We start from the raw sequence: 13,036 nt of genomic DNA on the forward strand, positions 1-13,036 counted from the left end.
TGGCTACAACAGGGGACAACCTGAAAGACTGGACCAAGACAGAGAACTCAGGCATAGGCTGCTGACAGCAGTTAGCCTCAACAGAGTTGATGGGCTTAAGTAAGTATGCTTCAATAGTCTTGGCATTAGGAAATACGGTAGTTTTTTTGTGAAGAAATCTGACAGGTCTTTCCTTGGCAGTTCAACAGCATTCTAAAGCCTGGTAACAAATCTCTAATTGCCAGAGTGAGTCACTTTGACAGCTGTTTCTGTTTACAACATGAAGAGATGAAATTCTGACATTTTTGGGGTCACAAATGTTGCACAAGATTCTTTTAAATATTCCACACCAATCCAAAAATTCTCACAGTTAAACTAGTTGTATTTAATGTCCCTCCTACAGCTGGTAAATACCTCTAAATCCACATTCTCAGTCAATCACTGGCCAGGCAATGTTAAGCCTTACAAAACTTCCAAAATTCCTCATCAACATCCTAGCAATAGCTCACAATGTTCTGTGCTGTCAGTCAGTGGATGAATGCAAAACTTGTTCTGGCTGGGTAGTGTCATAACAGCAAGCTCTCACTCAATGTCAGAAAGACCAAGGAACTGATTATAGACTTGAAAGGAGGGAAACCAGAGGTACACGTGCCAGTCCTCATCGGAGAATCAGAGGTGGTGAGGGTTAGCAACATCAAATACGAGGGTGTTACTATTTCAGAGGACCTGGCCTGGACCCAGCATACAAGAGCAATTGTGAAAAAAAGCATGACAGCACCTCTCCTTCCTTAGGAGCTTGCAGAGATTCAGCATGACATCTAAAACTTCGACAACTTTCTTGAGTCTTGACGAGACAAGTTTGACAACTTGTCTGAATGGGCAACTCTCCACTCAGTGGAGAGTTTATTGACTGGCTGCATCACGGCATGGTATGGAAGCATCAATGCCTTTGAATGGAAAATCCTACAAAAACCCAGTACCTCATGGGTAAAGCCCTTCCAACTATTGAGCACATCTACATGAAATGCTGTCATATTAAACTGGTAACCATCATCAGGGATCCCCACCACCTAGGACATGCTCTCTTCCCACTACTGCCATCAGGTAGAAGGTACAAGAGCCTCAGGACTCACATCAGCACATTCAAGAACAGTTATTACCCCTCAACCATCAGGCTCGTGAACAAAAGGAAAAAACTACATTCACTTGCCCCATCATTGAGACCAGAATCAGGTTTATTATCACCGGCATGTGATGTGAAATTTGTTAACTTAGCAGCACCAATTCAATGCAGATAATCTAGCAGAGCAAAAAATATATACAATAATAATAAATGAAATAATCATCATAATAATAAAGTAAATCAATTACGTATATCGAATATATTAAAAACAAGCAAAAACAGAAATGCTAGTCTTTTTTGTCTTCTGCACTCTGCTTGATCTTTCAATGATCCTGTTATAGTTACTATTCTATAGATTTGCTGAATATGCCCACAAGAAAATTAATCTCAGGGTTGTATCTGGTGACGTGTATGCAATCTGATAATAAAATTAACTTTGAACTTTGTATAAGTTGATGTAGCTACTACTTTTCTCAGTTATTAAAAAAAACTCCAGAATCAATTTACCCGTGAGCTGAAAATACATTGTGAGCTGGCACAATACACCATCATAAGGTAATAGTGACAAAGATTGATAAATAAAAGCTTACACAACCTTATTCTCCTACAAGAGAAAAGCACCTGCAATTTAAAGCCACACCTGACTGCATTGCTTATTGTGTAGGGGAATTCCAGCTGCTAGAATTGTAAATAATTCCAGCAGCCTTGTATGGGATGCAGAGAGAAAGAAGAATCGTACTGCTCCAGTTTTGAGTGTATAAAATAGATTATATACCTCCAAATATGACTTCTACACCTTCTTTCTTTTGCCTCTAAATTATTTTTAAAAATTCAGTTCATATCAATCCTCCAAGAGGACCGCAACCATGTCATGGTTTGGAGGCTTGTGTCCCTCAATAACCCTGAGAGCTATGCTGGCTGGAGTCAGGGCTTTGTGCTTTGGCTCTTGGTAGGGTCACCCATGCAAAACAGGTCAAAGGGTAGAGGCCAGACTAAGAGTGGTCCACTGGTCCTCCAGGTTTGGGGGTTCAGTTCAGGGCTAACAACCCAGACTGGTCAAACAAAACTGTTACGGAAACAGCAATGAAGAATCCTTCTATATCTGAGTGTGACAGTATTTCCGAGTCTCCACCCAGGACTTGCTTGACTGATAGTAGCACTGCTCCAGGAAATTACTAACTCCATCTCTAACTGAAGATAGTTAAATAAAGCCAGGGCTTCACATTGCAAAGCAACTTGTGAGTGTCCAAACATCTATTTCAAGAATGCAGCAAGTATTTCTTAGTCAAAGAGCCACACGCATGGGCAAAGATTATTTCTTAATGCAAAGGCCACACACATACAGAGAATATTCACCAAACGCCCACACAGATGCTTCTTACTTAAATACTCTCAGACCTTAAAATGATATGCTTCAATGTACTGTATGTAGCAGCATAAACTCTGAACGAAGTCAAAGACTTTCATGTTTGACTTTAAAAAAAATCAAATGTAGTGTGCTCTTGAATGCAAAATTATGAGTTGGATTACTATTGTCTCATGTGAAAAAATCTTTTGATATTGTTTACAAATCAATTCATTGTGACCGTATATTGAGGAAGCACAAGGCAAAACAGTAAAAGAGGAAAAGTGTTACAGTATAGAGTAAGTGCAGAGTAAATTGACGGTAAGGTACAAGGTCACAAAGATGTAGATTGTGAAGTCAAGAGTCCAGCTTATTGTAGTGGGGATTGTTCAATCATCTTCTAACAATGGGGTAGAAGCTGTCCTCGATCCTAGTATGATTTCGGGCTTTTGTATCTTCACCTTATGGGGGGGGGGGGGGGGGGGGGCGGTGGGGTTGAAGGGAATGGAGGAAACAAAGTGCCCAAGGTGAGTGGGGTCTTTGATTATGCTGGCTGCTTTACTAAGGCAGCACGAAGTGTAGACAGAGTCCATGGAGGTGAGATGAGGTTTTCATGAAGCGCTGAACTGTGATCAGTGCATCATGTAAACCAACGAAAGAAATAGCGCCGTTTATCTGCAGAGCAGCTGTCCTACCAAGCAGTGATACATTCAGAGAGGGTCCTGAAGAAGGGTTTCGGCCTGAAACATTGACAGTTTACTCATTTCCTTAGATAACCTGCTGAGTTCCTCCAGCATTTTGTTGTGTTGCTTTGGATTTCCAACATTTGCAGACTTTGTCATGTTTAGGATATTCTCTATGATGCACTGATAAAAATTGGTGACAGTCAAAGTGGGTATGCCAAATTTCTTTGGCCTTTTGACTACGCAGAGATGTTAGTGAGCTTTTTCAGCCATGGCATCAACATGATTGTACAAGACAGGCCAATGGTGACATTCAGACCTAGCAATTTGAAGCTCTCAATCCTCTTGATCTTTGTACATGCCACTGCATTCTCTACCCACCCCCCCCCCCTACTGAAGTCAATGACTAACATTTTTGTTTTTCTAACATTGAGGTAAAGGCTGATGTTATAATGCCACGTCAACAGCCTCCATCTCCTTCCTGTATTCCAACTCGGCATTATTTAAAATACAACCCACTACGGGTTGTAGTTATCTGCAGTTTGATGTGGTGTTTTCAGGGCAATTGAGCGAACTGGCGCTCAGCTGTCTCTGAGGAGGTTCCAAGAGGCCAAGAAGCCGGGCCCATGATCAACTCCTTTCCTCGGCCATCTCAGCAACCAACACGTTGAGGAAGTTTGAAACATCGAGGTGAGTGCAGAAGGTGAGAGGGTTCAGCACCGTCTACCAGCCTCTTGTTCGCTGCTGCTGGAGGAAGGTGTCATGTGACAGTCCCTCTCCCCCCCCCCACCCCCCTTACACACACACACAGAAGTTCCAGTTCTGTGGATTGGACTACAATCTTTCAATTCTGTGTCTTTAATATTGTGTTTTCACTCATTCTTTCTTTTTGCCACTTGCACAATGAGGGCTGTTGATTTTTTTTTCTTTGAAATAATTCCATGGTTTAACACACACAATGGTGGAGGAACTCAGCAGGCCAGGCAATACCTATAGAAAAGAGTAAACTGTAGACATTTCAGTCAAGACCCTTCAACAGGACTGCAAAGAAAGAGAGAGAATTCCTGATGTTCTTTCCAGTCCTGACAAAGGGTATTGGCCTGAAATGTCGACTGTTAACTCTTTTCCAGAGATGTTGCCTGACTTGCGGGGTTCCTCCAGCCTTTTGTATGCGTTGCTTTAGATTTCCAGCAACTACAGATTTTCTTGTGTTAGCTCCATGGTTTTCTTTGTTTCATGGTTGTGTGGAGACGACAAATGTCAGTGCTGTATACTGTATATATACTTTGATAATAAATGTACTTTAAACTTTTGAAATGTTGAATCCCAGGTGTAGGAGTCTGGAGATGAGTTTGCTTGGAATTGTAGTATTGAAGGCAGTTATGCAATCAACAAACATGTCTAACATAAGCATCCTGACTGTCCAGATGCTCCAGAGTTGAGTACAAAGCCAGGGATATGGTGTCTGCCATAGACCTGTTACAGCAATAGGCAGATAGTAGCAGATAGAGGTTATCTGGGTTTAATACATGCTATGCCCAGATCCCTGAAGCACTTTATGATGGTGCATGTCAGAACCACCAGATGGTAGTCATCAAGGCACGTTACCCTGTTATTCCTAAGTACAGCTAATGTTAACTTCATGCAAGCACTCCTTGCATTAACCTTCAGTGGCTAGCCCATAAAATCAACACTGCATAACTTTAGTATAAATAGGCAAGCTTCTCACAGACTGGCTAATACAAAAGATCAGCAGCTAATTATGCTTTCTGTACAATTTCTTGCAGTCAGCTACACTGTGCATTTGGTTACGACATTAATTAACTTCTCTTCCCCACAAAAAAATTGTCACACTTCATTCAGAGCCAGCCATTTCTGAGACAGCACTGTGCAGAAATTGGTCACCACATCCCCATCTGACTAGTAATGAATGACTGCTATTGGGAAATTAGGGGATTGCAAACACATTGTATCAAAATGTCTATTATCACATTGATGTGGTGCTGGAGACCAATACGGGCCAGATAGGGTGAAGGAAGAAAATTTCCTTCCCACGACAGACAACAAACCAGGAGAGCACAGACACACAAGTAATTAATTTATTGACACATAGGGTAACCTTCAATTACTCAATATGCGTTCCATATTTTGCAAGATGACACCAGTGAATAGCGACATCCTACAGACGGTTCACAAAACTATTTCTTTTACTACTTCTTTCAAATATAACTAAACTGCATGTGACTGGAACCAGAGATTTATACTTTGATAGTATGTTTTAGAGCTAATTGAGCAACCTGGCGAACTTGCTGTCTCCGAGGGAGTTCAATAAGGCATAGAGCGGAGTGTGCAGCCTGGGGTCCTGGGAGCTTGGACACAGGCACGAGCCCATGATCAACTCCATTGCTTCTCACCGACTGAGGTGTCAAAGGTGCAAACCCATGATCAACAATATCGTTTCTCACCATGGAAGTGTCAAGGGCTTGGTTAAAGTTGACAAAGACAAGAGCGGAGAACGGGCAGGTTTTCGGTGCTGTCTGCCTCGCCATTTTGCCAGCTGATGTCAGAGGAAAGTGCAGGAGTCTAGGGACCCACACTGCCAGATTGATCAGTGAGGCTATGGACTCGTTTTGGCGGACTTTAAGGTTCATGTTGCAGGGGTCCCTGGATTCTGGTCACTCTTTTTATTTCATTGTTTTTCAGCGGTTTGATGGAGCGGATTGATGTGGACTGGGGAGCTTTGGCAAGGAATGGCCCTGGGGCTTGCGTGGGCTAGCAGTGCAGCACTGAGCTGAACTAAACTGAACACTACCTGTGTGATGTTTGATACTTATGTGTTGCTCGCTCTCTTGTTGCAATTTACACAATGTGCTTTTTTTTCTGCGCTTTAGTTGCTTGATGTTTTCTTGAATTGGTTCTACGGTGTTTCTTTGTTTTACTCCCTGCGAGAGGATGAATCTCGGGCTTGCATTCTGTATACATACTTTGATAATAAATCAATTTTGAATCTTTGATTTAATTAACTTCCTGAATCACATCAGCATACAGCTCAAGCCTCTAGGCAATTGGTTTGCAACTTAACAGGCCACTAATTGGAAAGTACGTGGAATGATGTTTACCAAGCATTCCAAGCAGTTTTTTTGCTCTCATCAACGCACCAACACCATCTGATGTAGTTGGTGGTAGAGTAGAGCTTTCACACTTCATCCAAGACATTCAAAGATTCAAGATTGAAAGTACATTTATTATCAAAATATGTATGCGGGGGGGGGGGGGGGGCGTCACGTGATGATGTAGGGTCGAGATGTTGGGAATCCAGCTCCCTCGTAAAAAGTAATGAAATAGGGTTTAAATGAAGAAGAATTAATAAATACCTACTAGAAACTATTTATAAGTAACTCAGGATTATTTTTGGATATGGCTCCTAAATCGAAACAGAAGAAAGCTACTACTTTGAAGACTGCACAAATCGGCGGGGAAGAAGGCCTAACCGTATCAGCGAAGCCTTGGACTCAAGTTGGATCTCCTCCCGGCGAAGTGCTTCTGATGATGCGGGACAGGAAGTTGCAGCAATGTCGGCGGTCTCTAAGAAGAAACAGCAAGAACAACGCATGCGCGAAGAAACAAGTATGCATGAACAGATATTAACAAAACTACAAATCCCAACTACGGCTGGAAGTGAATCGGAAGTGGAATCCGTCTCTTTGGGAAATACAGAGGATGAAGAAAGAGATTAAAGGAGACATAAGAGATATCCTGATATATATGATGAATGAATTAAAAGCTATAAGAACAGATATATAAGGATGCAGAATACACTCGATAATGTGGTGGAAAAACAAAAGAAGGTGGATAATAAAGTTAAAGGGATGGAAGTAAAAATGGAAGAAAACACTGAAAGAATAGATAAGATAGAAGACAATAATCTTGCCTGGACAATAGAAAGAAAACGGATGTTGGAAAAAATAGATGCGCTTGAAAACTCTAGTAGACGAAATAATATTAAAATTGTTGGTCTTATGGAAGGTACAATGGGAGAAAATCCAAGGAAGCCAAGTAATTGAAATTGAAAGAGCACACAGAGCTTTAAGACCAAGACCTCAACAAGATCAAAATCCAAGATCAATTTTGATAAAATGCTTAAGGTATCAAGATAAGAAATGATCTTGAAGGCAGCTACTCAAGGTGCTAAAAAGTGAAATGGGCCATTGATAATAGAAGGGAAAAGAGTTTTTTTTATCCAGACATAAGTTATGATCTTCTGAAGAGGCGGAAGGAATTTAATCCAGTGAAAAAATCATTATGGGAAAAGGGCTTTAAATTTTTATTGAGCTACCCAGCAAAATTGATCATTTTCCTGGATAATGAAGAAAGATGATCTTTCGTTGATTACCGGAAAGCAGAGAAATTTGTACAAGAATTATTTGATGTCCACGAAGAGGACTAAAGAATTATAGAAATGAAGTGGACTAATGATGAAGACTGAAATAAGGTTGGACTTGATGGACATTTATAAGGAAAACAAAATTAGTTGAGGAGTATTAATTGGGAGTAGAGACATTAATTATTTTCTTTTTTTCTTCATTAATATATTTTCTTTCTTTTTTGCGGGGGAGCTGGAGGAGCTCCTGATCGATGGCTGCGAGTTTCACGTATACAATCATGGCGATTGCCATGACCCGTAAAATGGGGGGGGGGGGGGGGGGGGTAATGTTGTGTTCTTTTTATTCGCAACATTAGTGGGGGGGTATGTTGTTTTTTTCTTATATATTAGTTTTTGCCTGGATGGTTGGGGAGAAACTCATAGCAACATGGAGAATTTTAAAGAGTTCCCAAGGTATTATGAATGATTAATTTACTTAATTTTTAAAGTTTTAATGTTAATGGACTTAATGGACCTGTGAAAAGAAAAAGAGTTTTAACATATATTAAGAAAATGAAAGGAGATATAGCTTTTTTACAAGAAACACATTTAACAGAAACAGAACATAAGAAATTAAAGAGAGATTGGGTTGGAAATGTCATTGCAGCTTCATTTAATTCAAAATCGAGAGGAGTTGCAATTTTGGTTAATAAAACTTTACCAATTAAAATACAAAATGTAGTAATTTATTCTGTGGGGAGATATGTGATTATACATTGTCAAATTTTTCAGAATTATGGACTTTTATGAACATTTATGCACCAAATGAAAATGATGCAAAATTCATACAAGAAGTTTTTTTGAATTTGGCTGATGCACATGATAAAATATTAATAGGTGGAGATATTAATTTTTGTTTAGATCCAGTTTTGGATAGGTCAACTAAAGTTGCTACAAAATCAAAAGTAATAAAATTAACTTTATCATTAATGAAAGATTTAAACCTGATTGATATATGGAGAAAAATTAATCCAAGAGAAAGAGATTATTCATTTTATTCAAAGAGACATAAAACTTACTCAAGAATTGATTTTTTATTATCAAAAAATATTCAGGATAGAGTGAAAAGTGTGGAATATAAAGCAAGAATACTGTCAGATCATTCCCCCTTGATAATGACAATGATAATGATGGATAAGGAGGAATCGATCTATAGATGGATATTTAATTCAATTTTATTAAAACGTCAAGATTTTTGTGATTTTATTGAAAAACAGATTCAATTTTTCTTGGATACAAATTTACATTCAGTTGAAGATAAAATTGTATTATGGGAAGCAATGAAAGCATATTTAAGGGGTCAGATTATAAGTTATACATCTAAAATTAAGAAGGAATACATGGCAGAAATAGATCAATTGGAAAATGATATCATAAAGTTAGAAAAAGAATCTCAAAGATATATGACAGAAGAAAAATGAAGACAACTTGTTAATAAAAAATTACAATATAATACACTCCAGACATATCGTACAGAAAAAGTAATTATGAGAACTAAACAGAAATATTATGAATTAGGTGAAAGATCACAAGATTCTTGCTTGGCAGTTGAAAACAGAACAGGCTTCTAAAACAATAAATGCAATTAGAACAAGTGTAAATAAGGTTACTTATAAACCTTTAGAAATTAATGAAACTTAAAAAATTTTTTATACTGAACTATATCAATCAGAATCACAAAATAAGATTGCTGAGATAGATAAATTTTTATCACAAATAACCCTTCCAAAATTAAATTTGGAAGAACAGAAAGGATTAGATATGCCCTTTACATTAAAAGAGGTTGAAGAAGCTTTAGGATCACTTCAGAGTAATAAATCCCCAGGAGAAGATGGTTTTCCTCCTGAATTTTATAAAAAAATTTAGAGATTTATTAATTCCTCCTTTTATGGAATTAATATATCAAGTGGAAAGAATGCATAAACTCCCACAATCTTTTTTAACAGCGATCATAACTGTATTGCCAAAAAAAGATAGAGATCCTTTAAAACCAACATCATATAGACCTATTTCTTTGTTGAGTACAGATTATAAAATAATAGCAACAATTTTATCTAATAGAATATCTAAATATTTACCAAAATTAATACATATGGATCAAACAGGTTTTATTAAAAACAGACAATCAATGGATTGTAAGTACTAAGTAAAACCCAGTTACTTAGTATAATTCATTTGGCACAAAGAAGAGAGGAAATGAGTGTGGCAGTTGCTTTGGATGCAGAAAAAGCATTTGATAGATTGGAATGGGATTTTTTTATTTAAGGTATTGGAAAAATATAGATAGATAGATAGATAGATACTTTATTCATCCCCATGGGGAAATTCAACATTTTTTCCAATGTCCCATACACTTGTAGCAAAACTAATTACATACAATACTTAACTCAGTAAAAATATGATATGCATCTAAATCACTCTCTCAAAAAGCATTAATAATAGCTTTTAAAAAGTTCTTAAGTAGTTTACTTAAATACATTAAATACAATCAACCCCGGCACTTTAACATATCTTACTCCTGGCGGTTGAATTGTAGAGTTAGGAAAATCTTTTATACAATGGATTAAAACTTTAAATACTAATCCTCAAGCTAAAGTAGTTACAAATGGTCAGATTTCAACACCATTTTGCTTAACGAGGTCAACTAGACAAGGCTGCCCATTATCACCTGCTTTATTTGTATTGGCAATAGAACCATTAGCTGAATTAATTAGAACAGATTCAGACATTGGGGGCTTTAGAGTTAATCATGAAGAATATAAGATTAATTTATTTGCTGATGATGTTTTGATTTATTTAACAAACGCATTGCAATCTTTGCAAAGATTATCTTTTAGATTAGAAGAATATGGGAAAGTATCAGGGAAGTAAATTGGGATAAAAATGAAATTTTACCCCTTACCAAAGGAAACTATAATCAATGTTGATTAGTAACTCAATTTCGATGGTCAATAAATGGGATAAAATATTTAGGTATTAGAGTTGATAATGATGTAAAAAATTTATATAAACAAAATTATTTGCCATTATTAAAAAAAATAAAAGAGGATCTTGATAAATGGATGATGCTACCAATATAACATTGATAGGTAGAGTTAATGCTGTAAAAATGAATATATTTCCTAGATTGCAATATTTATTCCAAACTTTACCAATACAATTACCTCAGAAGTTTTTTCAAGAACTGAATAAATATGTAAGGAAATTTCTTTGGAAAGGAAAGATGTCAAGAATATCATTGGAAAAATTGACGTGTAAATTTGATTTAGGAGGGTTACAACTTCCAAATTTTTAGAATTATTATAAAGCAAATCAACTTAGATTTATTGCAACTTTTTTTGATGAAAAAAACCCGGCATGGATTAGAATAGAATTAGATAAGATAGGAGAAAACATACCAGAAGGTTTTATATATAAATGGGAATCCAAATGGATACGGGAAAAAAAAAGAATCTCCTATAAAGACACTTGATTGATCTATGGAATAAGGTAAATATGGATGATGAGATAAAGAAATCTTTATTAGCAAAAAGAACTTTAATTCAAAATAGGCTTATTCCTTTTATAATGGATAATAAACTTTTACATAATTGGTTCCAAAAGGGGATTAAATATATAGGTGATTGTTTTGAAGGAGGTATATTGATGTCGTTTGATCAATTAAAAAATAAATATAAAATATCAAACAACACTCTTTTCTGTTATTTTCAATTAAAGGCTTATTTATGAGAAAAGCTGGGTCAAACAATGTTGATGCCAAAACCTAGTGAAATAGAAATATTAATTCAAAAAGGAAAAATTAAAAAATTTACATCTTGTATGTACAATTTGATTCAAAAACAGACAATTGAATCTGGAATTCATAAATCAAGACAAAAATGGGAATCTGATTTGAATGTTAAAATTGATGGAAAAAGTTGGTCAAGATTATGTTCTGATAGTATGATAAATACAATAAATGTTCGACTTAGATTAATACAATATAATTTTTTACATCAATTATATATAACACCACAGAAAATAAATAGATTAAATTCAAATATGTCTGACCAATGTTTTTGATGTAATCAAGAAATTGGTACTTTTTTACATTCTACTTGGTCTTGTTTTAAAATTCAACCATTTTGGATAAATTTAAGACTTTTATTGGAACAAATTATTGGAGTACAACTCCCACATACTCCAATGTTATTTTTATTAGGAGATATTGAAGGGATAATACCGAAACTTAAATTAAATAAGTATCAGAAAAAATTTATAAAAATTGCATTGGCAGTAGCTAAAAAAGTTATCGCAGTTACTTGGAAATCTGATTTATATTTAACTATGGATCGTTGGAATAATGAAATATATAGTTGTATTCCACTTGAAAAAATTACATATAATCTAAGAAATGAATATGACATATTTTTGAAAATTTGGCTCCCATACCTACAAAAGATGGGATTAAATATATAGGTCCTTTGAAGATAAAATTATAAAGTAATTGGGGAAAGTAAAAATAAATATTAAAATTATTTTGAACTCCATGGAGCATGTGGGGACCCTCCGATATCCAGGCAATCTTTTTTCTTATTTCTTTTTCTTTTTTTTCTTTCTTTAGATAAGGGTTAAGGGGGGGGGGTTAAGGGGAGGGGGGAGGATCAATATTATTTTTCTTTTTTTTTCATTACATTTATTCTTTGTAATTTTCTTAAATAAATAAATAAATAAATAGAAAGAAAGAAAGAAATATGTATGCAGCACACAAACCTGAGATTTACCTTCCCCACAGACTGCCACAAAACAAAAAAACACCATGGAACCCATTCAAAAAAAAACATTAGCACTTCCCCCCACCCAGGTGGGAAAAAACAAATCCGATTAAATGGCATAGTGGTTAACACAGGTGACTCAAATTCAATTCCCACCACTGTATGTAAGGACTTTGTACATTCCCCCTTGTGACGACGTGGCTCTTTCCAGTTTCCTCCCACATTCCAAAGACGTACCAGTAGTACAATAATTGATCATTGTAAATTGTCCCATGATTACGGTAGGATTAAATCAGTGGATTGCTGGGCAGTATGGCTCAAAGGGCTGGGAGTGCCTATTCCATGCTGTATCAAAATAAAATATTTTTAAAAACCAGTGAATAACAGAGTATAAAACACAAATTCACAAACATCTAGGCATATCAGTTCAGCTTGGCCAAGTTCAATCCAGCACCACGTTGTTGATTATCTGCAGGCTGGCCTGATCAAAATCACTCAAAATAGCAACAAGAAACAACCAAAAACTAGAAACTCAAGCAGCAGAAAGAAACGTAGGTAGAGTAACTCCATCGCAGAACACCATGTGCCAACTCGTCAAATCTCAAGCAATGTAATTTTACAGTTACTACTTAGATTAGTAACCCAACCAGGATCTCTGCCAGTCCTGGCTTTATTGTATAAACAACTAATCTCACTTCAACATTCGTGTTAAACTTGTTTTCAGATGAA

At 36.4% G+C, this 13,036-nt stretch overlaps 1 protein-coding gene across 14 annotated transcripts in view; it reads right to left on the reverse strand.

Annotated features, from left to right (window-relative positions):
* Positions 1–13,036, reverse strand: part of arvcfb (ARVCF delta catenin family member b) — a 538,706-nt gene that overhangs the window by 208,701 nt on the left and 316,969 nt on the right. The gene's annotated exons all lie outside the window — the stretch shown is intronic.

This window comes from Hemitrygon akajei, chromosome 7 (genome assembly GCF_048418815.1).
Source record: "Hemitrygon akajei chromosome 7, sHemAka1.3, whole genome shotgun sequence".
Lineage (NCBI taxonomy): Eukaryota > Metazoa > Chordata > Chondrichthyes > Myliobatiformes > Dasyatidae > Hemitrygon > Hemitrygon akajei.